This window comes from Mytilus edulis, chromosome 7 (assembly GCF_963676685.1).
Source record: "Mytilus edulis chromosome 7, xbMytEdul2.2, whole genome shotgun sequence".
NCBI classification, from domain to species: Eukaryota; Metazoa; Mollusca; class Bivalvia; order Mytilida; family Mytilidae; genus Mytilus; species Mytilus edulis.
Window position 1 is genome coordinate 75,774,661 of NC_092350.1, and position 24,050 is coordinate 75,798,710.

General features: G+C 33.6%; 1 long non-coding RNA gene across 1 annotated transcript; it reads right to left on the minus strand.

Annotated features, from left to right (window-relative positions):
- Window positions 1–550: 550 nt before the first annotated feature.
- LOC139482211 (uncharacterized) lies at window positions 551–11,532 on the minus strand. Its single transcript, XR_011654791.1, has 3 exons — window positions 11,470–11,532; window positions 2,165–2,234; window positions 551–1,518 (listed from the first exon to the last, which is right to left on the minus strand). It is a non-coding gene; the product is annotated as an uncharacterized lncRNA (long non-coding RNA).
- Between the last annotated feature and the right edge of the window lie 12,518 nt (window positions 11,533–24,050).

The window sequence follows — 24,050 nt, forward strand, 5'->3', positions numbered from 1 at the left end:
AAACTTATTTTCCCACTTTACTCTTTTCAAAGCTAATTCTGAGTTCATATCAAAAGTTTCACTGTTTGCTGTTGTCTCAGCAGTTTTCTGTGTAGATGATATAGACGTTGATTGCTTAGGAATAACTTTACTTTTCCCTTTCATTTCATCCCTGATCTTTTTTACAATGGATGTCTCTTTCATATTTTGTGGCAATGTATGAATTTTATCTGGTTCTGGGTATCTGTCTGGTTTTGCTCTGTCTGTTTGCTTTTCTTCATTCTTGTAGTAATTTTTACGCGATCTCTTTTGCAGCCTAAAAGTTTTATACTTATTTTTCCATTTTGGCCTTTTAGAACCTAATTTTGGGCTCATATCTAAATTTTCATTGGATGCTGTTGTATCAGCTGGTTGCTGTGGTGCTGGTTTAGACATTAATTCTGTCGACATATCTTTACTTTTATCTTTCTTTTCATCCTTGATCTTGTTTAGAAATATTGTCTTTTTGATGTTTTGTGGAAAGTTCTGTAATGGTGGAAGCAGTTTTGGAGTACCAGGGCGATAAATGAATGTTTTCTCTTTGTCAGGTAACACTGGTGGTAGTTTAAGAGTAGTGTCAGAGAGTTCTTTAGCGTATATTATCTTCTTGTTTGGTAACAATGGTTGCCGTTTTAGAGTCTCGGAGAAAGAATCTTCAACGTATTTCATCTTCTTGTTAGGTAGAAGTAGTGGTAGTTTTACTAAAGTAGAGGGTGACTTTTCCTCGTATTTCATTTTCTTGTAAGCTAGCAATTGTGGGAGTTTTACTGGAACAGGAATTTTCAAGCTCTTATCATGCTTTTGGAGCTCGTTCATTTGTGTCTCCTCCTTTCTAGAATATTTTTTAAATTCCTTGCTTTCTATAGATGGTTCAAACATATTACACTCAATTTCAAATTCATGATTCAGGAAACTAAGTTCTGAATCGGACCTACGGCATGTGCAGCTAGAGTCAACGCACTCGCCTGTAATGCACTTGTCAGATTCTAGTTTGTTTTCATGAATTGATGTCATCACGTTTGTTCTACCAGTTTTCCCAAAATATAACCTGGTGTCACCAATAATGAAAGTGTTGGCTTCGATCATTTGTCTTTTATACTTGTTTGTGCTACCATAAGATGAAATCAGAAGTTCCTCGTTGAAAAGTTGGTAATGTTCGAGTTTGACGTCAAGAATGAATTTGTGGAAAGGATTTGGAATTCTTGAGCGGTTGCTCTTTTCAATTGTTTTGTAAACATTTTTTAGGGTTTGCTGTTTATCAAGAAGAAACTGTTTCTGTTTCCTTAGGTAATGCAGCCTATCTTTCATGGAAATTTGTAGATTGTGCATGCATCGCTGCATAACATGTCTGTCAGCCTTTTTAAAATCGATCCATTGCTCTATTTCTTGCCTGAGCCTATTCTCGGAAAGTTTGCTTGGTTGCATGTTTTGTAGTTTGTTGCAGGTTGTTTGGATTGCTTCCCCTTTTCTTGAACTAAGCACTTCCAGTTGGCAAGCAATCTGAAATAATGTTTTATTTTTGTTCTTTCTGTGAATTATAGCGATTCGCTACATAAAAATACCACTTCTTAAACATGATACTAGTACATTAAGTCATTTTTTGTTTACATTAATCAGTTGTATAGAACTGGACTCTTATTAAATCAGCAAGTAGTGGTTGGTCATTCTTCATTTATGTTTCTGAAGTGGTGACAATACGAATACGAATGCAAAACCATATTTATTTTTTAGAGGATAACCTAATATGTTGGCCTGTGTAACCCAATGAATTCCAGTCTAAGTACAAGGTAGTACCAGTATACCATAATAATCAAGCATTTCCTATCTTCTTATATTTCTATTAATTAAGATATTGTATCTATATGTGTGTATGTGTACCCGATGGCATTGTGTTAGTTTGCCTGATTTCTTCGTCCGTTCTGTGCTTGAGGTATGTTAGTTAGTAAGGAAATAGTTTCAGTGTCTCTTGCTTTAACTCGAATAATTACAGCGCCCCTTACGGTCATTGGTCAAAGATATGTCGTAAGGGTGAGGTAATACGGTATATTTTGCTGTAATTTATGGTTTTGGACTTCTTTTTTTTACATAGACTTGAATTTGATATTGTCTCATATTCCATATTTGTATAAAGATAAACTAGACTTACTCATTCCCTGCCCTGTCTACGTTTTCCACTGTATCATACTCTATCTTGAATCGCTGTCTTCTTGATCCGACTAAAAAATACACAAAGTTTTGTATTAGTTCATGATGTGGTATGTTGATTCACATTAGACAATCCACTTATTGCAATCAGTCTGATCCATTGTCATCGTTTATTTCTGTTCAATTTTGCAATATGAATAGATGAGTTGGGAATATATGTTATTGAGATGATGAAAAAGCGCCAAAACAAATAAAAAGAACAAAGAAAAGACTTATTGAATCAATATACAGTTTTAAAAAAAATATCTGTACAATGTCAAGCTCCAAGTTCAGAAAAGGTGTTCACAAAAAAGATACACTATACACTATCTTAAAACTGTCAACAACACTTTACCGAAAGGAGAAAACATGAAATATAACTGAGCGTTACCTATGACTATGTTTTACATTTGTCATTTCTGGGCCTTTTATAACTGACTATGCGGTATGAGCTTTGCTCATTGTTGAAGGCCGTATGGTGACCTTTAGTTGTTAATTTCTGTGTTAATTTGGTCTCTTGTGGAGAGTTGTCTCATTGGCAATCATACCACATCTTTTTTATAGGTGCTAGACATAGTGCAGGCATATCATTGTTGGATCGAAAAGAGGGGGGTTCGGGGTTGGAACCCTCCTTTTAAGATAATCAATGCATTTGAATTGGGGTATAAAGTTGGTTCAATCCAGTAAAACACATTGCCACACAACTCCATTTCCAAAAGTGCTTAATGTTACTAAAGGCAAGCAGGTCAGGGACTGGTTCCATCCATTTTTAAAAGGACCGGAAGTCCAACCATATGTCCCTATTCAAAGGCATTGTTCGTCAAATAAAAAGGGGGCTTTCAACCCCAGGACCGTTCCTCTTTCTTTTTGTGCTCCCCCACGGCACGTTGTAGGTATGAGATGAAAACATTCTGTTCTATACTGTAATACTTGCCGCTGTATTTCGATATCGAAGGGATACATCAACGTTATGTACGATATTTTTATGAGTATTTCAAATCATATTAATGCTAAGTATTATAACAGCACGGAGCTACATGTTAATAATTCGAAAACGATATAAGTCAGGTTCATACGGAAGCCGATAAGGGCCATTCAAAAAAAATATTTTATGTCGTAATTACGACATAGCATGTCGTAATTTCGACATAACATGTCGTCATTACGACATCGCTATGTCGTAATTTCGACATAACATGTCGTTATAACGACATCGCTATGTCGTAATTTCGACATATCATGTCGTAATAACGACATCACTATGTCGTTAAAACGACATAGCTATGTCGTAATATCGACATCGCTATAAATAAAAGAATATGTATTATGATTGCCAAGAGACTAAATGACACAGAAATTAACAACTATAGGTCATCATAAATCCCCCAATAATTAGAAAAGCCCCCGATTAGTCAGCTATAAAAGAGGGAGGAAAGATACCAAAGGGAGCGTCCCCGAAATGCTGTGTGGCAGACAGTGTTATTAATTAATTAATTATTAGCTCCCTTGGTAAAACTCAAAATTTCATATTTAATGTATTTCATTGTTAAATAATTTACATGAAGCTTAATAAGTATATATTTGTTAATTGCATAGCTTTTGCTATTTGAATTCATTGGTTAAAGATTTTTTATTTCTATTGTAAAGTTTAATATTTGCATCGTCGCAAAATCTTTGGTTACCTTCTTTGGATACCTTCAGTGAGAAACTTATTTATTTTTAAAATCCCGACTAAGTTTTACAAGTTATCTGCCGTGGAAGGGCTGTACAGCCAGACAAGTCTGAAATAAACAAATAAGACGTGGAAATATATGAGGACTGCCAAGCATTCCATCTCCCTTTATATCAGCGCATACTACATGGCTTCTTGTCATAAGGGTGAATTGAAGTATTGATTGAGCTCTCTATTTCTACTTTCAAACGTTGGGCACGACATTCCTACAACACGACGTTACACTTTAACATGCGGCGTCGAAGAGGGTTTTTCACTTCGTTTAATTTTTGCAAGTTTTATTCGGTTTTTTATATTGTTGGTTGATTCTGGTTCTGTTCGTTTTGTGATGTCATTTTATCAAAAATTACCTCGAGTTGTGGAAATCGATTTAATAATGTTTACCCTTTAAGTTATTTCAACTAAAAATGCAGTACTGTCGCAAGTAATGTAGGAAGGAAAGATGGGACGGAAGTATATGTATACGGGTTTCCATATTTTTGTTTTATCATAGGATGTTTAACTTTCAAGGTGCATATCATCTGTCATTGTAAAATTTCTATATCTTAATTCAACCAATACAAATATATCTGACACTCTGCAAGTAAATCGAACATTTTTACCCTTGGTTAAATTTGAATAGAATTGTATTTTCCCTGGCACATAAGTTGTCGAAATACACCCCTTCAATTACTTGAACCTTGGCTTGAGAATTATTTCCCAAGTCATCTATAGCGTTTAACTTCTGATATACATTCTAAAATATAGTAATCTACTCCTGGATCGTCCGCGAAAACGGCAAATATAATCCTGGGTTTTTATTAATTCGATGAAACGGTTTTCGTTGCTGTTTGGGATTCGTCTTTCAATTACCTCCATTTCATGCACAAGTTTATATTGACGAAAAGTTCCGGCTTCGCTAGTACAGAAATTATTTTCATCACGACCGTTATAACATGAATAGCAAGACAAATCGCGAAGTAAAACATTCCGTGAACTGGTATTAAGTCTTTTAATATTGGTGATTGCACCTTACTGAAGTGACGACTTTAAATGATCTATTTCGGAGTACTTCCGTAACATAAATTTCAATTCGCATTTTACATTTAGAGGACTGTCTTGGTGTCTCCAATTTGTCTTTGCAAAAGTTGGACGAAGTTCATGTAATGGGATGTTTTCCCCATTTCCCAATTCTTTTAAATAAATCGTTAAAAGCTATAAACGATTAATAAAAATTGCAAAATTTAACCTGTGTCGAACCTATGTCCCCGGGCGGAGTCTATAGCAACATGCACTATTCTTTTTTTTCGGCAGCAATCATCAACCTCTTTTTCCAAATTTCATAACACGATTTGTTTTAATTATCATGAACATTTAATTGAAACTTTAGCACATGTAACGTCGGAAATTAGCGTCTTTAGGATTTTAGACGTTTTCAGACGTTTGGACAAATTGGCTACCGTTTTGTAATGTGTGGAAGCATTTTATTCCTTTAAGACCCAAATATGTAGGTAATAAGAAAAGAATCTTGGCATTTTTAACTCTTCGTGTATCTAACTTTTGTTTTTATCAATTATAAAAAATACGCGTTAACTGCTTTGAAAAATGAAATATCAACTTGGACAAAATGGCTACCGTTTGAAAAACGACTGTGTAGAGAAGATTTTATTGAATCAGCAATATTTGAACTCACATGAGGCAAATATTTGTAATTTTGTACTAGACCACGATTTTGTACTAGACCACGATCGCACCACGCTCACCGCGATCTAAAATAAATTAAGATCTTGGTGAGGTCGCGGTATGAGCGGCATGAAAATGTAAATTTTCGTTGCTTTCACGATGCTACTACGTCCTCTCTACGCTTCTTCAAAGATCCCGCTACGATTATACCACGTTCTCACAGCGCTTATTCTGCGACCTCACTACGCTTATAAAGATCTTTCTACGCTCTTCACGTTCTCCCTACGACCATACCACGAGTTATCCGATTGCAACACGATCTTACTGCGATTATAACACGTTCTTACCACGATTATACTACGTTCATAGCGCGATCTTACTACGTTCTCAGCAATAACGTTAACATCGTGTTCTATATCAATACAGTTCAATTCCTTCTATTTCTGATTAAATCGTAAATTTCTCGGAAAAAATACAGTCATGCCACCAAAATCTACCAGAACACGTGGGCATGGTGGTAGGAGTTGATGTAGAGGCAGAGGGAGCAAAGTAACGAATCCTGATCAAGCAGAGATGTCGGACCGACCAATCCAACCTAAATTACAACCTATTGCTGGTCCATAAAGCTCAATGACGATATTTTAGTGAACGATAGCAGAGACGACATAGATGTATTAATATATATAGGAAGATGTGGTATTAGTGCCAATGAGACAACTCTCCATTCAAGTAACAATTTATAAAAGTAAACCATTATAGGCCAAGGTACGGCCTTCAACACGGAGCCTTGGCTGACACCAATCAGCACGCTATAAAGGACCCACAATATTACTAGTGTTAAACCATTTAAACGGGAAAACAAACGGTCTAATCTATATAAAAACGAGAAGCATGGTTGAGCCGTTAGAGCAAATGGATAATTGCATTCAAACAAACAAAATCTAGGGAGCTTTTTGTATATTTTATGTGAAAATGGCAATGAGAATGATGGTCGTAGTGTAAACGTAGTCAGGTCGTAAGAAGAGCGTGATGAGGACGGCAAGGGCGTGCTAGAATCGTACTATGGTCGTCGTGAACAGCGTGGTATAGTCGTAGTGGAAGCGTAGTTGGGTCGCAGTGAGAACGTGTTGGTCGTAGTGAGGTCGTAATAACGTCGCTGTGCGATCGTAGCGCAGTCTCTCCGAATAGAATCAAGCTTTCGCTACGCTCTCGCTACGCTCTCGCTACGAGTGTACAGCGACCTTTGCGATCTTACTACGATCTTAGTGCGCTCTCACTACGCTTCTACTACGATCTGATTTCGCCACGACCGCACCACGATTGTTTTGAACATGTTCAAAGTTGGCCACGCTCTTCACGATCTTGAAGACCTCACCACGACCGTGATACGACCTTACTGCGATCTACACGATCGCACTACGATCATCAATATTTGCATTTTTTTCACAGATCGTAGTGCGATCGTGGACTAGTGGGACTGGGGTATTAGATATTATTATCGTCTTACTCTTTTTATTCATTTTCTGTTATATCTACTTATAAAATTCACTTTCAGTCGTTGAGTTAATGAAAAACGTCGTTGGACATTTTTCTTATTCCAGCTTAATATGCAGCCACCGAGTCAAATGAAATTTGGCAAAATATTATAATAGATATTACTTAGTATATGATCAAGAGCTGTAAAAAACATAATTTAAAACATATACTGAATTTGTTACAATATTGTTTCGTGTTTTCTAGCATTTTTATTTTTATTTTGTTTTGCGGATGAAATTTCGAAGATTCTGTTTAAAATCCTAGGCGTTGTAGGAACATCGTGCCCAACGTTTGAAAGTAGAAATAGAGCAATCAATACTTCAATTCAACCTTATTAGAGGGGGCAAGGGGTTTAACTGTTATGCTGTTATGGGGCAATTTAATTCTTTGTTATCTGTTATTTTGAAAATATATTTGCTGTTAGCTGTTATTGTCTTATTCTTTGTTAGCTGTTATTGGGCTTTTAGTTTTTTTGTTATCTGTTATTGTGATAATGTATTTGCTGTTAACTGTTATTGAAAATTGGAATGTTAGCATTTTTTTGACAGTCAATATTCGGTATAAATTGAAGATCATTGGACATTGGGGTCTACCACTACTAATATGTTTGTCCCGTATTCAGATAAGGATTCCATTAACATATACCCATCACAGAAGTGAGGTCCAGGACAATCCAAGTATATCTTATGATAACCCTTTGTAATAAATTCCATTTTTTTATGAATGTGTATTTAGAATTATCTTAATTTTTTGTATGAGAATAATGTTCCTTGTTTCCCCTACGAACATATAAAATTAAAACAATTCTTAATATGACAAAAAGGAAAACATATGGCCAGGAATATCTGACAAGGATGTCAATTAAGAAATAGGTCCTAACAACCACTTAACCTTTTATATAATATGGTACATAGACTCAGCTCTTTGATTCTTTTCAAAGCAGAAACAAATGCATTGTACAATGAAAGTTCCAACCATGTGCTTGGGTCCGAAGATTTATTTCGTTTCAAGCCATTGTTTCCCTACTAAACTATATATTCTATTTACTAGTACACTTGGTACAATCAAAAACCTGATAAAAAATTGTTCAAATAAGGCCTTTGAAAATAGTGGAATAAATTGCTTTTGGAGTGTCAAAATTCGTTCGAAGTACTTGATAAATTGCATGCTTATAATTGGTGCTTTTGATTTTCTACGCTATATACCACTTTGCCTCATAGTTTTATTAAGAAAAATTCACACACCTCATTAGATGGTCATTTAAAAAAAATCAGTATATTCAAACTCTTTTAGGTCATTTGTTTTATTAGCAACAAAGGGACTCCGGCTTCATTCAATATATATAAACAATACACCAACGTTTCATGAGAACTGCTGAAAGCATTTTTTGAGTTACTTTTGAAAACTAGAAAATACCACCTTTTTCTAATGAATAAAATCCCTTAACTCAATAACATAAAATCTAAAATTAATAAAAATCGAAAGGGAGTTTACAACAATAAATATAAACTTTTCAGCAAAGTTTCATGAAAACATGTTTGGGTTAATGTCTGAAAACTGGAAAATCCCCCCTTTTCATTAATAAAACCCGTTAACTCGGAAACGTAAAATTTAAAATTTATAAAAATTGAAAGTGACCTCATGTTAATAGATATAAACAATTCACCAAAATTCTTTGCTTTGTGAAAGCATTTTTGAGATATTATCAATAAACTGAAAACAAAACTCACCAATTTTATTGAATAAAAACCCACAACCCAGAAACTTAAAATCTAAAATTTATTAAAAAAAAAAAAAAAAGGGAGCTCACGTCAATAGATATAAACAATTTCCCAAAGTGTAATGCAAATTGGTTAAAGAGTTTTTGAGTTAATGTCCGACATGTTGACAACAGACGGACAGCAGTATACCATAGTACGTTCCGTTTAATAACGAGCGTATAAAAAATATTATAATATATTGAGTAGTAATTTAAACACATTCTAGATACATAAATTAATACTAACAAGATTGTGTCCATAGTACACGGATGCCCCACTCGCACTATCATTTTCTATGTTCAGTGAATCGTGAAATTGGGGTCAAAACACTAATTTGGCTTTAAAATTAGAAAGATCATATCATAAGCAACAAGTGTACTAAGTTTCAAGTTGATTGGACTTCAGCTTCATCAAAAACTACCTTGACCAAAAACTTTAACCTGAAGCGGGACGAACGAACGAACGAACGGACGGACGAACGAACGGACGGACGGAAGAACGAACGGAGCCACAGACAAGAAAACAGAATGCCCCTCTACTATCGTAGGTGGGGCATAAAAACATAGTCATAGAAAATGGAATGCATTACAAAGGATTATATCCGTAATAAGAAATACTGATTTGTGAAAGACCATATTATTTTAATATTTCATTTACTGTTATCTGTTTTTGTCCATTTTAATTCCTTGTTATCTGTTATGAGCCATATCAATTTGCTGTTTTACTGTTATTGGGACCCCCCCCCTTGCCCCCCCTCTTATTACAAAAAGCCTTGAAGTTTGCACTGATTTGTAGGGAGATGGATAGCTTGACTTGCCTTGGTAGGAATGAATGATCGACCAAACATATATGGTCGGACTAATTACACGGGATCTATATAATATATGTTTCTCACTGAATCTATTCAAAGAAGGTAACCAAAGATTTTGCGACGATGCAAATATTAAACTTTACAATATAAATAAATATCTTTAACCAATGAATTCAAATAGCAAAGTCTATGCAATTAACAAATATGTACTTATTAAGCTTCATGTAAATTATTTAACAATGAAATACATTAAATATGAAATTTGGAGTTTTACCAAGGGAGCTAATAATTAATTAATAATACTGTCTGCCACACAGCATTTCGGGGGCTCTCCCTCTGGTATCTTTCATCCCTCTTTTATAGCTGACTATGTTGGGCTTTTCTAATTATTGGGGGCATTATGATGACCTATAGTTGTTAATTTCTGTGTCATTTAGTCTCTTGGCAATCATAATACATGATCTATAATACTAAAATTACGAGGTCCAATTTGTCAGCCGTCATCGGGTAAAAACGACAAATCAAAGAATTCAACTCTATATATAGGTAATATAGGACAATGGTGTAGATTAAAAATTACACCACTCTAGACCCTTTTGTTTTCCACATAATTAATATTGCCAATAATTAACAAGTTCCGGGTCAAATCCGATACCGATACCAATAGTATATTCACCTGTTACCTATAAACTTATCTGTACGTTCCGCATTTGACAGGCGCACCACCAAACGGTGTATTTAGGATTTTGATATATACACGGGTCATAATCAAAGGGCTGACACTACTAAATTCAATCATTGTCAAATTGTTCCCTATTGTAGTTTTATTCAGCAATTAGCAATACTTTCTAAGATAACTAATATAGGACAATGTTGTTGATTAAAAAATACTCCATTCCTAGATAGCCAGGACCTTCTGTTTTCCAAATAATTAATATTACCAATAATTGATAAGTTCCGGGTCGACGGGTTCAAACAAAGATTTGAAAGCAGAGAAAACTGTGTATCTTATAATCGACATAACTTTATCAAAATTTAATGACAATATCAATTACTAAAACAAGGCTTAAATATATATACTTTAATTCATTAACGGACCCGCGATATCACGGGTGTGTACTTGTATTCTTTTATATATAGCGATGTCGCTATTACGACATAGCTATGTCGTTTAAACGACATAGTGATGTCGTTATTACGACATGATATGTCGAAATTACGACATAGCGATGTCGTTATAACGACATGTTATGTCGAAATTACGACATAGCGATGTCGTAATAACGACATGTTATGTCGAAATTACGACATGCTATGTCGTAATTACGACATAATTTTTTTTTTTGAATGGCCCTTATCGGCTTCCGTAGGTTCATGCATATATTTTTATATAGATTAAACCGTTGGTTTTCCCGTTTGAATGGTTTCACTTTATTAATTTTTGGTGCCCTTTATAGCTTACTGTTCGGTGTGAGCCGAGGCTCTGTGTTGAAGGCCGTACCATGACCTATAATGGTTTACTTTTATAAATTGTTATTTGGATGAAGAGTTGTCTCATTATCACGCATACCACATCTTCCTATATCTATATGCACTAAGATTACACACATAAAAAAGGTTGCTATTCTTCTTTTTATAAAGAAGCCCTCCCTTATTATTTTTCCAAACGAATTTAAAGACGATTTCCATTTAAAACAAATAGTCCCCTGGTTAGCAAACAAACTGAAAAAGGAATAACACGCGATGAAGTGGCTCCTTAAACTTACTTCTTTCTATCGTCTTCTTGTGCACAGCCTGCTTTGTATGTGCTATATTTTCGACTGTATCACTACAAAAGAGAAAAAATTATTTTTTGATTTCATATTTGCTCATCTATAAAAAGCAAGACTTGTCATCTTGAATAAGACAATATAAAACAATGATGTATTGTATGGTGAAGGTATATCTCTGTGGTATTACATGTACATTTTTCATTTTATTTTATTTCATCTTCTGACATCGGACTCGGACTTCTCTTGAACTGAATTTTAATGTGCGTATTGTTATGCGTTTACTTTTCTACATTGGCTAGAGGTATAGGGGGAGGGTTGAGATCACATAAACAAGTTTAACCCCGCCGCAATTTTGCGCCTGTCCCAAGTCAGGAGCCTCTGGCCTTTGTTAGTCTTGTATGATTTTTAATCTTAGTTTCTTGTGTATAATTCGGAGTTTAGTATGACGTCCATTATCACTGTACTAGAATACATATTTTTTAAGGGGCCAGCTGAAGGACGCCTATGGGTACGGGAGTTTCTCGCTACATTGAAGACCAATTTGTGGACTTCGCCTGTTGTCTGCTCTATGGTTGGGTTGTTGTCGCTTTGACACATTCCCCATTTCCTTTCTCAATTTTAAATATTGCGTTTATGTTTTAATTTTGGATCAAAAGGGTCTGTTTGCTATACAAATATAGAGACATGCTACCTCGTTGACCAATAGTTCAAGATATCTTTACAAGACTATTGTCCTAATCAGTCATTTTATTTATCATTATGTTTTCATAAAACTACCGCACGGTTTCATAACGGAAAAAGTAAAATAAATTGTCGGTTATTTTAAAAAAAACTGCAATCAAAAGTGAAAAATTTACACATCTACTATTTATTTAAAAAAAAACTGCAATCAAAAGTAAACAATTTACACATCTACTATTTCTGTACTAAAAATCTGTCGTACTGGAAATCTACTTTCAATATTCAGTACTATTTTGTTACTTTAAAATTATTGTTATATTTAGGTACCTGTATTTTACAGTACTTGATTTGTACTTGAAATTTAGGTACTACAGATTTTGGGTTACTACCGTTACATTTTCAGCATTTTGAAAGTTTTTCTATTTCAAATCTCTTAAAATTATGATTTTCAAACATGGAATATTCTATAATTACTGTACCAAAATATTTAGTACAAATCAACTACTGTAAAATACAAGTACCTAAATATTACAATAATTTTAAAGTAAAGAGATAGTACTAAATATTAAAAGTAAATTTCCAGTACTACATATTTTAGTACAGAAATAGTACCTATGCAAAAGTAGCTGTGTAAATTGGCAGTTTTTTAAATAACCGACAATTTATTTTACTTTTTCACGGTCAAATCTTAAAAAAAACTTGTCTCATCATTACATGTAGACCCAGTAGTAGTTGCATTTTTTTTTATACTAGTCTCATATATATTATCTTGCTCTCTGAATTTGTCACTTTGATTTAGTTGTGGTCCAATCTAATTAAAATAAAATCCTTTAATTGCTCCTGTTCTGATATGTCGCGCATCAAGGCCTTGATGCGCGACATATCAGAACAGGAGCAATTAAAGGATTTAATTTTAATTAGATTGCCTGCCAGACGGACATGATTGATGAACATATTACAATCATTAAAACCAACAAAAAAAACTTAACATTTACCAATTAATCCAGACAATGAGTCACATGAATAGTCATTTGGTCATATGAGAAAATATAGTTGACCTATTACTTATGGTATTTAAGATACGGACTTGAACACAAAATGTTACATATTTGTTTATCAGTTTTTTTTGTACATTTATTAGGCCGTTAGTTTTTCTCGTTTGGATTATTTACATTTTTGATTTCGGGGCCTGTATGGCTGACTATGCGTTCTGGACTTTGCTCATTGTTGAAAATTTTCCTTGTTACTTAATCTGTTAAGGACAATTGTTTCATCGGAAATCTTACCACATCTTCTTTTTTATATTGAACACGAAATGTTAACCTTGATCGTATATATCAATCATTATCAGTCACAGCTGTTCATTTCGATAGGAAATCGCTGAACTATGAAGCTTCATATACATAGTTCAAGACGCCAGGAGTTTGTATCACTTGGTCTTGCATTTTGACGATTCTGAAATATCAATGAGATTTTTTTTAGAATAAAAATGATAATCCTTCCCCCGTGCATCCAATATCGCGGGTGTCCCTGTTTTCTTCTTTCTTTAAAAATTCTAAGGTTAGTATACGATTCGGTTATATAACTTTAGTGACGAATCCAGGCCGTCTGGCGGCGTATGGATTGCACGCCCTGAAAAATATTGAATAATGTTTTTTTTTAAATTTACTTAAAACTATCCAAAAAACATGTTCACTCGTTACGCTCGTCGGAATGTAATTTGTTGAAATTACACCCATTTAAAGATACCTAAATCCATGCAAATAAGTTGTCAATAATATATTGCCAAACGTCAATGTATGATAATTATAACAGAATGGAGATATAACAGAACCGTTTATTTATAGAACTATTAATAAAATAATCATAATTGCATTTTCTTGATCATGTTGATGGCCTTCGACATTTTACAAATTCAAACTTATTATTACCCTTTTTCTCTCCAAAAACATTCATTTTTTATTGCGAGTACGCATGCATATACCTGTTATCATGTCTTATAATAAACACTCAGCCTTAACATGCTTAAGAAGATTTATTGTAAACGATCAAAGGAAAGATTACAAACCCTTCGAAGATTGGAATACTTATAAAGATAACCATCCTATTGTGCAAGAAAATCCCATTTCAAATATGCGAGTTTTATTTTTGAAGACCGTAAACTGTAATTTCATGTTTGATCAGTTACATTTACAAATTTCTTGAAACCTTTCGTTATATGATGCAAAGCAAAATTATATAAGTATTTCTGTTCCATTATGATCGATATCATAAAAACAACAAACTGTTAAACATAAACCTAGCTTTTGTAAGTCTATTGTGTTCCGTCACCGTGCAGTATATTATATACCATCGAGTCCAAACATTTTTTTGCCGTAGTGGTTTAGACACAATTTAAAGAATGCATTTATATATGTACAATCTACAGTTTTGTTTTACCAACTAGCTCGCCTTTTATGAAACGTGTGAAAACCAATCCATCAGTTATAACTATATACTACAGTTCTGAATTTTACTATATCGTAAATAATTTCCACAAAACGCTTATTTTTTAACATCTGTAATTTTCCATTTCTATAAAACTTTTTGGTGCTGTAGACTTATATTGTTCATATGCAGTCTTCAACCGCTCAATTTTACGTAAAAAACAAACAACAGAGTTTCACTGCTAGCATCTTAAAATATATACATCTAGTTGATTTCCAAAAAGAACATGACACATTGGCAGTTTTAATCAATGTCAACAAAATTTCTAGTATCTGTACTCTTTTAGGTGATACCATGGGATTCGTAGTTATTCACAACAAAACGTTAACTAACTATACGCCTATGATAGTCACTTGCAAGAAATAACAATTCAAGATGATTATCAGAAATTATTCTAAAAAAGGCACAATGTTTAAAAAAAATTAACAGTCACTCCTGATTAATGCTCACACACGGGTTAGCAACTAAAGCTTTGTACAGCTCTTATTTTACGTTTAACAATGCACACTGAGTAAAATGTACAGTGGGAAGATTCAAAAATGGGTTTACGATTTCAAATTGTAACAGGAATATTTGTACTCTTTTTCAATGCCAATGCTTATCATGGCTTTTGTCACTGGTAGTAAATTTGGTAGGCGATACATTTCGGTAAATAAGTTTTGAAGTCCCGTACAAACATGACGCGTAAAATTCTACCTCAGTCCATGTGCTGACACCAAATTAAGTCTCTTTGGCATTAACATGATTAGGAAAAAGTCTGTTTTAAAGCTGTTGAAATCTTCATCTGCAGAACTGGCGTGTCTATCACAACTAAGTTACTCAGATATTTACACCTATTAATGAGTTGCGAGAACATTTGTACCTAAATTGTATGACCCAAAATGCTAATATAGGTCAAGTCACCACGATTTGAACAAGTTACGTGTTAGACTTGCAACTAGCAAATACTGCGCCTTGTTCGCCTTCCACCGAACGAATCGTTTTTTCAACAACATGTTCTGAGAGTCAGCATACAAACACACATATAGATGACATCACATCAAGTAAGGTTGCCGACCTGATGAATACGGTTGGAAAAAAGTTACGATGGTTCAAACTCAGTTCTGTTCACTGTGTCATCAAACTTGTCTGATATTCTATTTGTGTTTGCAAAGGAAAACATATTTTTAGTAGAGAACGTGGTTGTGTTGAACACAATCTTTTTTGCATAGAACTATAACCTTGTCAGAGAAGCGATCTCTATTCTGAATGAGGAGTGAAAGATACCAGAGGAACAGTCAAACTCATAATCGAAAATAAACTGACAACGCCTTGGCTACAAATGAAAAAAACAAACAGACAAATAATAGTACACAAAAAAAACAAAAAAGAAAAGTAAAGGCTGAGCAAAACGTACCCCACCAAAAATATGGGGTGATCTCTGGTGCTCAGGAAGGGCAGGCAGATCCTGCTCCACATGTGGCACCCGTCGTGTTGCTCATGTTATAACAAATCCGGTAAATAGTCTAATTCGGTAGGTCACATTCATAAAAAGGGAAGGGGATTGTAGTTATGAAGTAAGAAACATATCCGACATCATCTGCGAAACGGTTATTCCATAACGGTCGATCAATCAACTCGTGATGGCGTCCGTAAAATCCACGATGGGGTGATTATAACTTCACCATGTTCACCATTTGGAACTCTTGGTTTAATAGCTTCCTTGTGAGCAGCAACCCTCTATAAAGGTAATCATGATAGGAAATACAAGCGCGAGAATATCGTATCAATTGGGAGATATATACTCAGTATTATTGACATAGAGCCTTGACGATTACGATGAAGAGGAAGGTCTTCAAACTTCATTTCAATTTTTAAATATGAATTTCAATTTTGTTTTAGTGTGAATAAATCACACGATGAAATGCTGCATTGCGTTACCTTACATAAAAAAGGACATAAAACAATGTATTCAAACAAACAAAAACCCCCTCGGTTTACCATTAAAATTATAGAACAAAAGAAAAAAATATTTAGAAATATAAAAAAAAAACCATGTATAAACCGCCAAACGATCTCCGACATTGACATGCTAGGTAGCCTTTCAACACCAAAGGCTCTATAAAGTGTTGATGTGACAAAAACGTCTACTTTTGATACCCTTTTATTTCGATATTTATCTCACTTTTTTACTTGCATCTTTGAAAAAAATCTTTATTTCCTTTATAAATGCATGCTAGAACAAACGTTGCTATATATAATAGTACGTTTAAGGTCAAATTTATTCGTATTCAGTCATATTTTGCTAAAAATATTGTTCTACTCATATCAGAGTAGAAACGTCAAAATGACGTTACTTACCGCTCTTGCTTGTAGCAATTGTAGTTTCCAATCGGAGAAACAATATTTTCATATTGAGTAAAGTAAACAAAAACTGATTTCATAACCACACAGCTTAAAATTAGTTCTAAATGGTAAAAAGGGGTGAACTATGATAACTTTACCTTCCGACCTTTGACCCGGATTTAAAAAAAATAAAAATGCACCATACTTCACTTTAACGACCAGGCAAAATGAAATCTACAAATGTTTTCCTTTCCAAAGATATTTAATGTAGCCATATGCTAGATAAAGTCTGCATGTCACTCGCCTATCAATCTTACGTCGTACTGAGAAATTTAGATGAATTATACATCATATATATATATATATATATATATCAGTCTAAAGATTTGCACAACGGTACTGATATAAGATGTTATAATACGAAAATGTTGTTATTAAATCGTGTTGACTACATATATAATTGTAATCAACACCATGTTTCCAATAAAAAGAGACAACGAGAAAAATAATTTGAATATGTTTCTGACCTATTTGCTATACATACTTATAACATAACATGAGTGTTGTTTTTCAATTAAAGTATTTTTTTCAGAATTACTGTTGACACAACCATTTGCATTGCTTTCACCATTTGTTAGCATGGCTAGTTAAAGTTAATTAGACTATTTACCGGATGTGTTATCACATAAGCAACACGACGGATGCCACATGTGGAGCAGGATCTGCTTACCCTTCCGGAGCACCTGAGATCACCCCTAGTTTTTGGTGGGGTTCGTGTTTTTTATTCTTTAGTTTTCTATGTTGTGTCATGTGTACTACTGTTTGTCTTTTTCATTTTTAGCCATAGCGTTGTCTGTTTATTTTCGATTTATGAGTTTGACTGTCCCTTTGGTACCTTTCGTCCCTCTTTTACATTTATTCAAAATTAAAATCATATAACATATAAGTCAAATACATTAAATAGTTGCATCTGATTACTGTGATATGCTGGCAGCAGCATAGTATCATATTTCTAGATATTAACTCAACTTTATTTTCAATTTGTAGAATTTTGGAATTTATCCACCAAAAAGGATTGCTTACAGAATGTATTTACGTTTAATGAATTGATTAATGGTAAACGGCCCATTTTTTCAATATTTGATCATTTAACTAATGACAAACCAAATATTACAATCCGGATCTATTTTTGCAAATAAAGGTAACAGCAGTATACTGCTGTTCAAAAGTCATAAATCGATTAAGCGTAAACAAACCTGGGTCACAAACCAAACCGAGGGAAACTATTAGAGGAAAACAACAGAACAACAGAAACACTGATCATTATAAAATCATAAGCCTGTAATTCTATGCTTGTCGTTTGTTGCTGTGTTATATTTGTTCTTAGTTCCATGTTTTGTACATAAATTAGTCCGTCAGTTTTCTCGTTGTATGGTTTTACATTTGTCATTTCGGAGCCTTTAATAGCTAATTGCAGTATGAACTTTGCATATTGTTGAAGGTCTTACGTTGACCTATAGTTGGTAAATTCTGTGTCATTTGGTCTCTAGTGTGAAGAGTTGTCTCTTTCGCCATCATACAACAACTTATATATATAAATTATATGGCCTTCCAAATACCGTTTCGATCCCTAACATCACTGAAGAGACATTTATTGTCGAAATCCGGATCTGGTGTACACATTTTTTGCACCTCATGTTTGTGGTATAACATCTTTGCCGCAAGGTTATTATTTTCTGTTTAGTATTAAATTAATATTAAGATCTATTTTGTTACATCTTGTGATATTTTTTTTTTGGCAATCGCCAATGGCAGTCAGCAGGGTTTAAGAACATCAGTTGTTCGACCTGTTAGTCAAATGCGTTTTTTTAAAATATACTTTTTCACTTTTTTGGTCTGTTGGAAAATGTTGTTTGTGCTGTATTTAGACCCTTTTACAACGAAATTTGGTTTACATGCACACGTAAAAGAATTGCGGTTTTGATCCAACGCAATCATAGGTTTAAACGTAGTTTTCAATTTAGACTTGTATATATTAAATATATATAGAGACCATTGTTATGATGATTAAATTTGTATGCATTCTTGTTAATACTCAAATGAAATGCTGTTGAAACGGGTGTAGATTGTAAATCGTTGGAAGTGATGTGTACAACAAGAGTAATGTTAGCACATGTATAGGAATGCATCAAATTAATTCTTTTCATTTAAATATTTCTAAAATTTGTAATGTTGGTAAGATTGAAAAACTCTCAATATTACCGCACCTTCATTTACTTTTTGATAAAAGTTGAACCTGTTTGTGATTTTACTTCTTTTTTTTTATATAGAGCATATCAAACTACATGCATTTATAAAATATTACTGTCTACCAAATTGTAAATTTCAATTAATAATATGAATGTTTTCGTTGATAAAAGATATACCTGTGTGTGATGTTTCCTTTAAATTTTTAATTCTCCGAAATGCGTCAAGGCTATTAATAAAAAATAATGGCAAATATACCTATTGAGTTTTCGACCACTTCAGTGAGTTTAGAATAGTGTTAAATATTCAGGTTCTTCCCTACTATAATAATACCTTTATGTTTTCCAACAATTTCTATGGAACTATTTCACAGTAACCAATTTAAGACAGTTCGTGGAATTATAAAAAATGTTCAAGGTTTTGAATATCAACCATCAAAGTCTTTCTCATTGTGTCGATACATTTATTTGTCAATTCGTCGCACAAATTTGGAAAAAGAAGAAATATTGAATTTCATGCCTTTTCAACTCATTAAATAATTTAGATTTCTCTAAATGCAATTCACAAATATATGTCTCATTACATCCTTTAACAATGAGAAAAACAATCCATAACACATAGTAAGCTATTAAACGCCATGATATGACATTTCAAGCGAGAAAACTATCTGTCTAATCTATGAAAAAATACAAAACGTGATATGTAGCAATAAACGACAACCACTGAATTACAGGCTCTGGAATTAGGACAGGCACATCCAGAATGTTGCGGGGTTAAACTAGTTTAAAGGAACTAACCCCTCCCGAACAAACTGGGACATTGGTGAAACAGTTCAACATAAGAACAAACTTTAAAATTGCATTTGAAAAGGGCTTAATTCATCAGATGGATACAAAACAGAAATACATTTTACAATAACACAGACCAGACGTGGAAAGGTACTCATTCATAAAAAAGATGACAAGTACAGATGTCAGAGTACTTGCAGTTAATGAATGCTAGTTCAAATCCAATAACAAGTAATATTTGTGACTAGGATGGAAAGTTTTTTTATTGGCACTCATAACCATGATAACACATCATCTTCTTTTATCTATGATATAAGCAGAACATTTTGAATATCAAAACACAAAACTTAACTGATAAACCAAGGGAAACAGAACTGTCTTTAATCTTAGTCAATATTTTTTTTAACATCGAGATAATATAGCCCTTTCAACAAAAAATTAAATATTACATACCTGAAATATATGATCCTGAAATTATGAATACACAGTAGCTAATTTGAAAAAACATACATTTATCCAAAGAGTACTTGCTGGATTTGTTCATGCAAGAGTGCATACAACAAACGTATTCTCTTCTTAAAAAAAGGGCAAAACATACCAGAGGGACATTCAAACTCATAGCTTGAAAATAAACTGACAACATCAAGGCTAAAAAAGAAGAAAAGACAAACAGACAAATAATAGTACACACGACATAAAAAGAAAACTAAATACTAAGCAACACGACCCATACCAAAAACTAGGGGATAATCACAGGTGCTCCGGAAGGTAGCAGATCCTACTCCACATGTGGCACCTATCGTGTTGCTAATGTTAACAAACCTGTAAAATGGTAAATAGTATAATTTGGTAGGTCTTATTCTTGAAGAATGAATGGGATTGTAGTTACGACATAAGGAACATATTCGATATCATCTATGAAACGAATATTACATATCGGTCAACCAACTCGGAACGGCTTCCGTAACATTTACAAAGGGATGATGTTAACTTCAACATTTGGAACTCTAGTTTTAATAGCTTTTTTTGTTATTAGCAGCCCTCTATCTATGTGCAAAATTGTGAAGCTAAAATCATCTCTTTTGTCGTAAAGTTTTCTGTTCAACCGACCCACATAGTAAATTTCTAGGTGTAAGTCAAGATATGAGACAGACTTAACTGTGCCTAGTGTATCCTTTATCTCTTGTTCGATGGGAGAGATGCGTTCAACATAGTCACCAAATTTCCAATTATTTAGTGAGAAAACATCATATATATAGTGGAAAGTAAAGTCAAGAGATATTGCTAACTTCTTTTCTTTCTTCCTAAGAAGTTCTTGTATGAGGTCAGCCTCATAAGAACAAAGGAACAAATCGGCAAGGAGAGGTGCACAATTGGTTTCCATGGGAATCCCGAAAGTTTGTTGAACAATAAGTCATCCAAACGTAACACATATGTTGTCAATTAAGAAATCAAGGTACTTAATAATGTCAGATTCATAGGATTGTGTGTTTGAATTAGAGTGATTTATCCCTCCATAAGACAAGATACTTGTTTTTACGTTGACCATTCATTTTTATGAAACAAAGCATACACACTCTTTCAATTTGTCTTTAAGTTTGGAATTAAGAGTACGGGTGTAAAGTAGAGAAAAGTCAAATGTGTAAATACTACTGCAAGATGAAAGAGTCTTAGATATTATGTACGTTTTTAGTATCCACATCAGATTCACGCCACCTCTAGAATAGGCAGTTTCACAATAACTTTGAAGCCGGGCTTTGATTGTTGATAAAGTTCATATTAATCGTTTAGAAAGAGATTTCGTGGAGCAATTTGAAGCCCAAGCAATATACCTTGTTCGTGAGGACGCTTATGTTGTATATGTATCCTATAGAACGATGGAAGATCCTGTTCTTCATATTTACTTGCAATTCCAAAGGAACATAGAACAGACAAATATTTATCAAAGTGCCGTGGGAGTAAATATTTTGAGTTTCCAAGTAAATTGTCATTACCTTATTCATTTATGAAGCAATGCATATGTAATGTGATTTATTCACAAAACCGATTTTATTTAGTGCATGTTTCTGCGGGGATAACAACGTATACTTTTCATGGAAGTAGGACAAGTGTTTTGCAACATTTGAATCTTTACAGATTGACGTAGTATAGATATTGATTGACCAATTCTTAATTCTGATTTGTATCAACAACCTCACAGTCTTAATTCTTTCGGAAAGTGTACCTTCTTTCTCGCGTTTTACCCATTACCTGGCATAATCTCGACTAAATCCATCAGTATTTTGTGTTTCCACTTGATGGATGTAGGCTTCCGATATCACGACAACCTTTGGATAACAGTTTTATTTATCCCAGGAATAGATTACCTTAGCCGTATTTGGCACAACTTTTTGGAATTTTGGATCCTAAATGCTCTTCAACTTTGTACTTGTTTGGCTTTATAAATATTTTGATATGAGCGTCACTGATGAGTCTTATGTAGACGAAACGCGCGTCTGGCGTACAAAATTATAATCCTGGTACTTTGATAACTATTTGCAGGGAAGTGATTTTGACAATGTTTAGGTCACCGGTAATAGCATGGGCAGCCGGATTATATGTGAATTGGGAACTAGCACAAGGACAATCAGGAGATTTAGACCTGAAAGCGTCAATATTGAGATCCTGCAAAAACGAGGCAACAGTAGTATACTGCTGTTCGAAAGTCTTAACTATAAGGGGAAAACATCGAAACAATTGAAATCCTGAAGTGAACAGAAAACAAAAGACAATGTAACACACACAAACGGGATAAAAGGTTACAACGGTTTTGTGCCTCTTTTTTATCTGCTATTTTAAAGATTAAAATATTTTCGATATCTTCTTTATAAAAACACTCACGTGATCTGATTAATGTTCCCATTTTATCTTTTGTTTCAAGTGCTATTATTTCGTCCTTAATTGTATTTATTATAGAGAAGTTTTGAGAGGGTTTTGCCTCTTCAACTAGTAGTGAGTCATATAACTTTAATATTCAATTTAAATTTACTAATTTTTGTTTGGACCCTTGAGAAATTAATTGTTGTTTCTTTTATTTGTTTTTTAAGAGATTGCAACCATTTAGAGGGTCATATTTCAGTTTATCTTCTTTCCACTGTTTGATAATATTTGATATTAATACGGTATAGTTTTCAAGTAAGCTATTATTCATTATCCAAAATCCACGACCCCTTGTTTGCCACTTATATTGTATATTAATCTGAACAATTTAATGATCTGACTTTTTATATGGAATATGTTTAATTTCTTTAATTTTATTAATAAATTCATTAGCTGCATAAAACCTGTCAATTCTAGTACGTGCACCAGAGATGGTGTAGCATGTAAAATTTGCCTTGTCTTTATGTATTTCTCTAAAAACATCTTTAATTCTTGAAGTATCTTTGATACTTTTTAAATTTATCAAATATATATTTGTTAAGTCTATAAATCATGTTATTTGAATCTTTTTTGTATTCTATGAAATTAAAATCTCCAGTCAATATATACTTATGTCGGGCTCAAGACTTGGGATAGGTAAATATTGAACGTGGCGGGATAAAACATGGCATTAATCACGTGTCGCCTGCCATGCTCGTGTTTGAATATTTGCCGATTTGGCTTGTACTTTTTATGTTAGATGATCTTCGGACAAAGTAATCTATTGGCTGTCTGTAATTTCTCAAATCAAAAAGCCATAGCAAGTTCTTTGATTGATCACATAAGATGCAAATACTTATGCAAACACTTTGACTCATGGCTTCCTTTTTGAGTAAAAGTCAGCTTGTGCCTCTTTCACTGCATTTCCTGACAAATACAACTATTAATTACTATACAAACAGTAGCAGATGATTATTTCTTTGTTGGTTAATTAACTACATACTTTTAGAGTTTAACAAGTAATTTAGATCAAATCCTGCAAACAAACAAAGTGTAATTATAACTATTGAAGTTTCCAAGCGCTGCTTAATCAAACCAATCATCGGTCTTTATAACATTGTTACGTGTAGATGCATAATTTTATTTAAT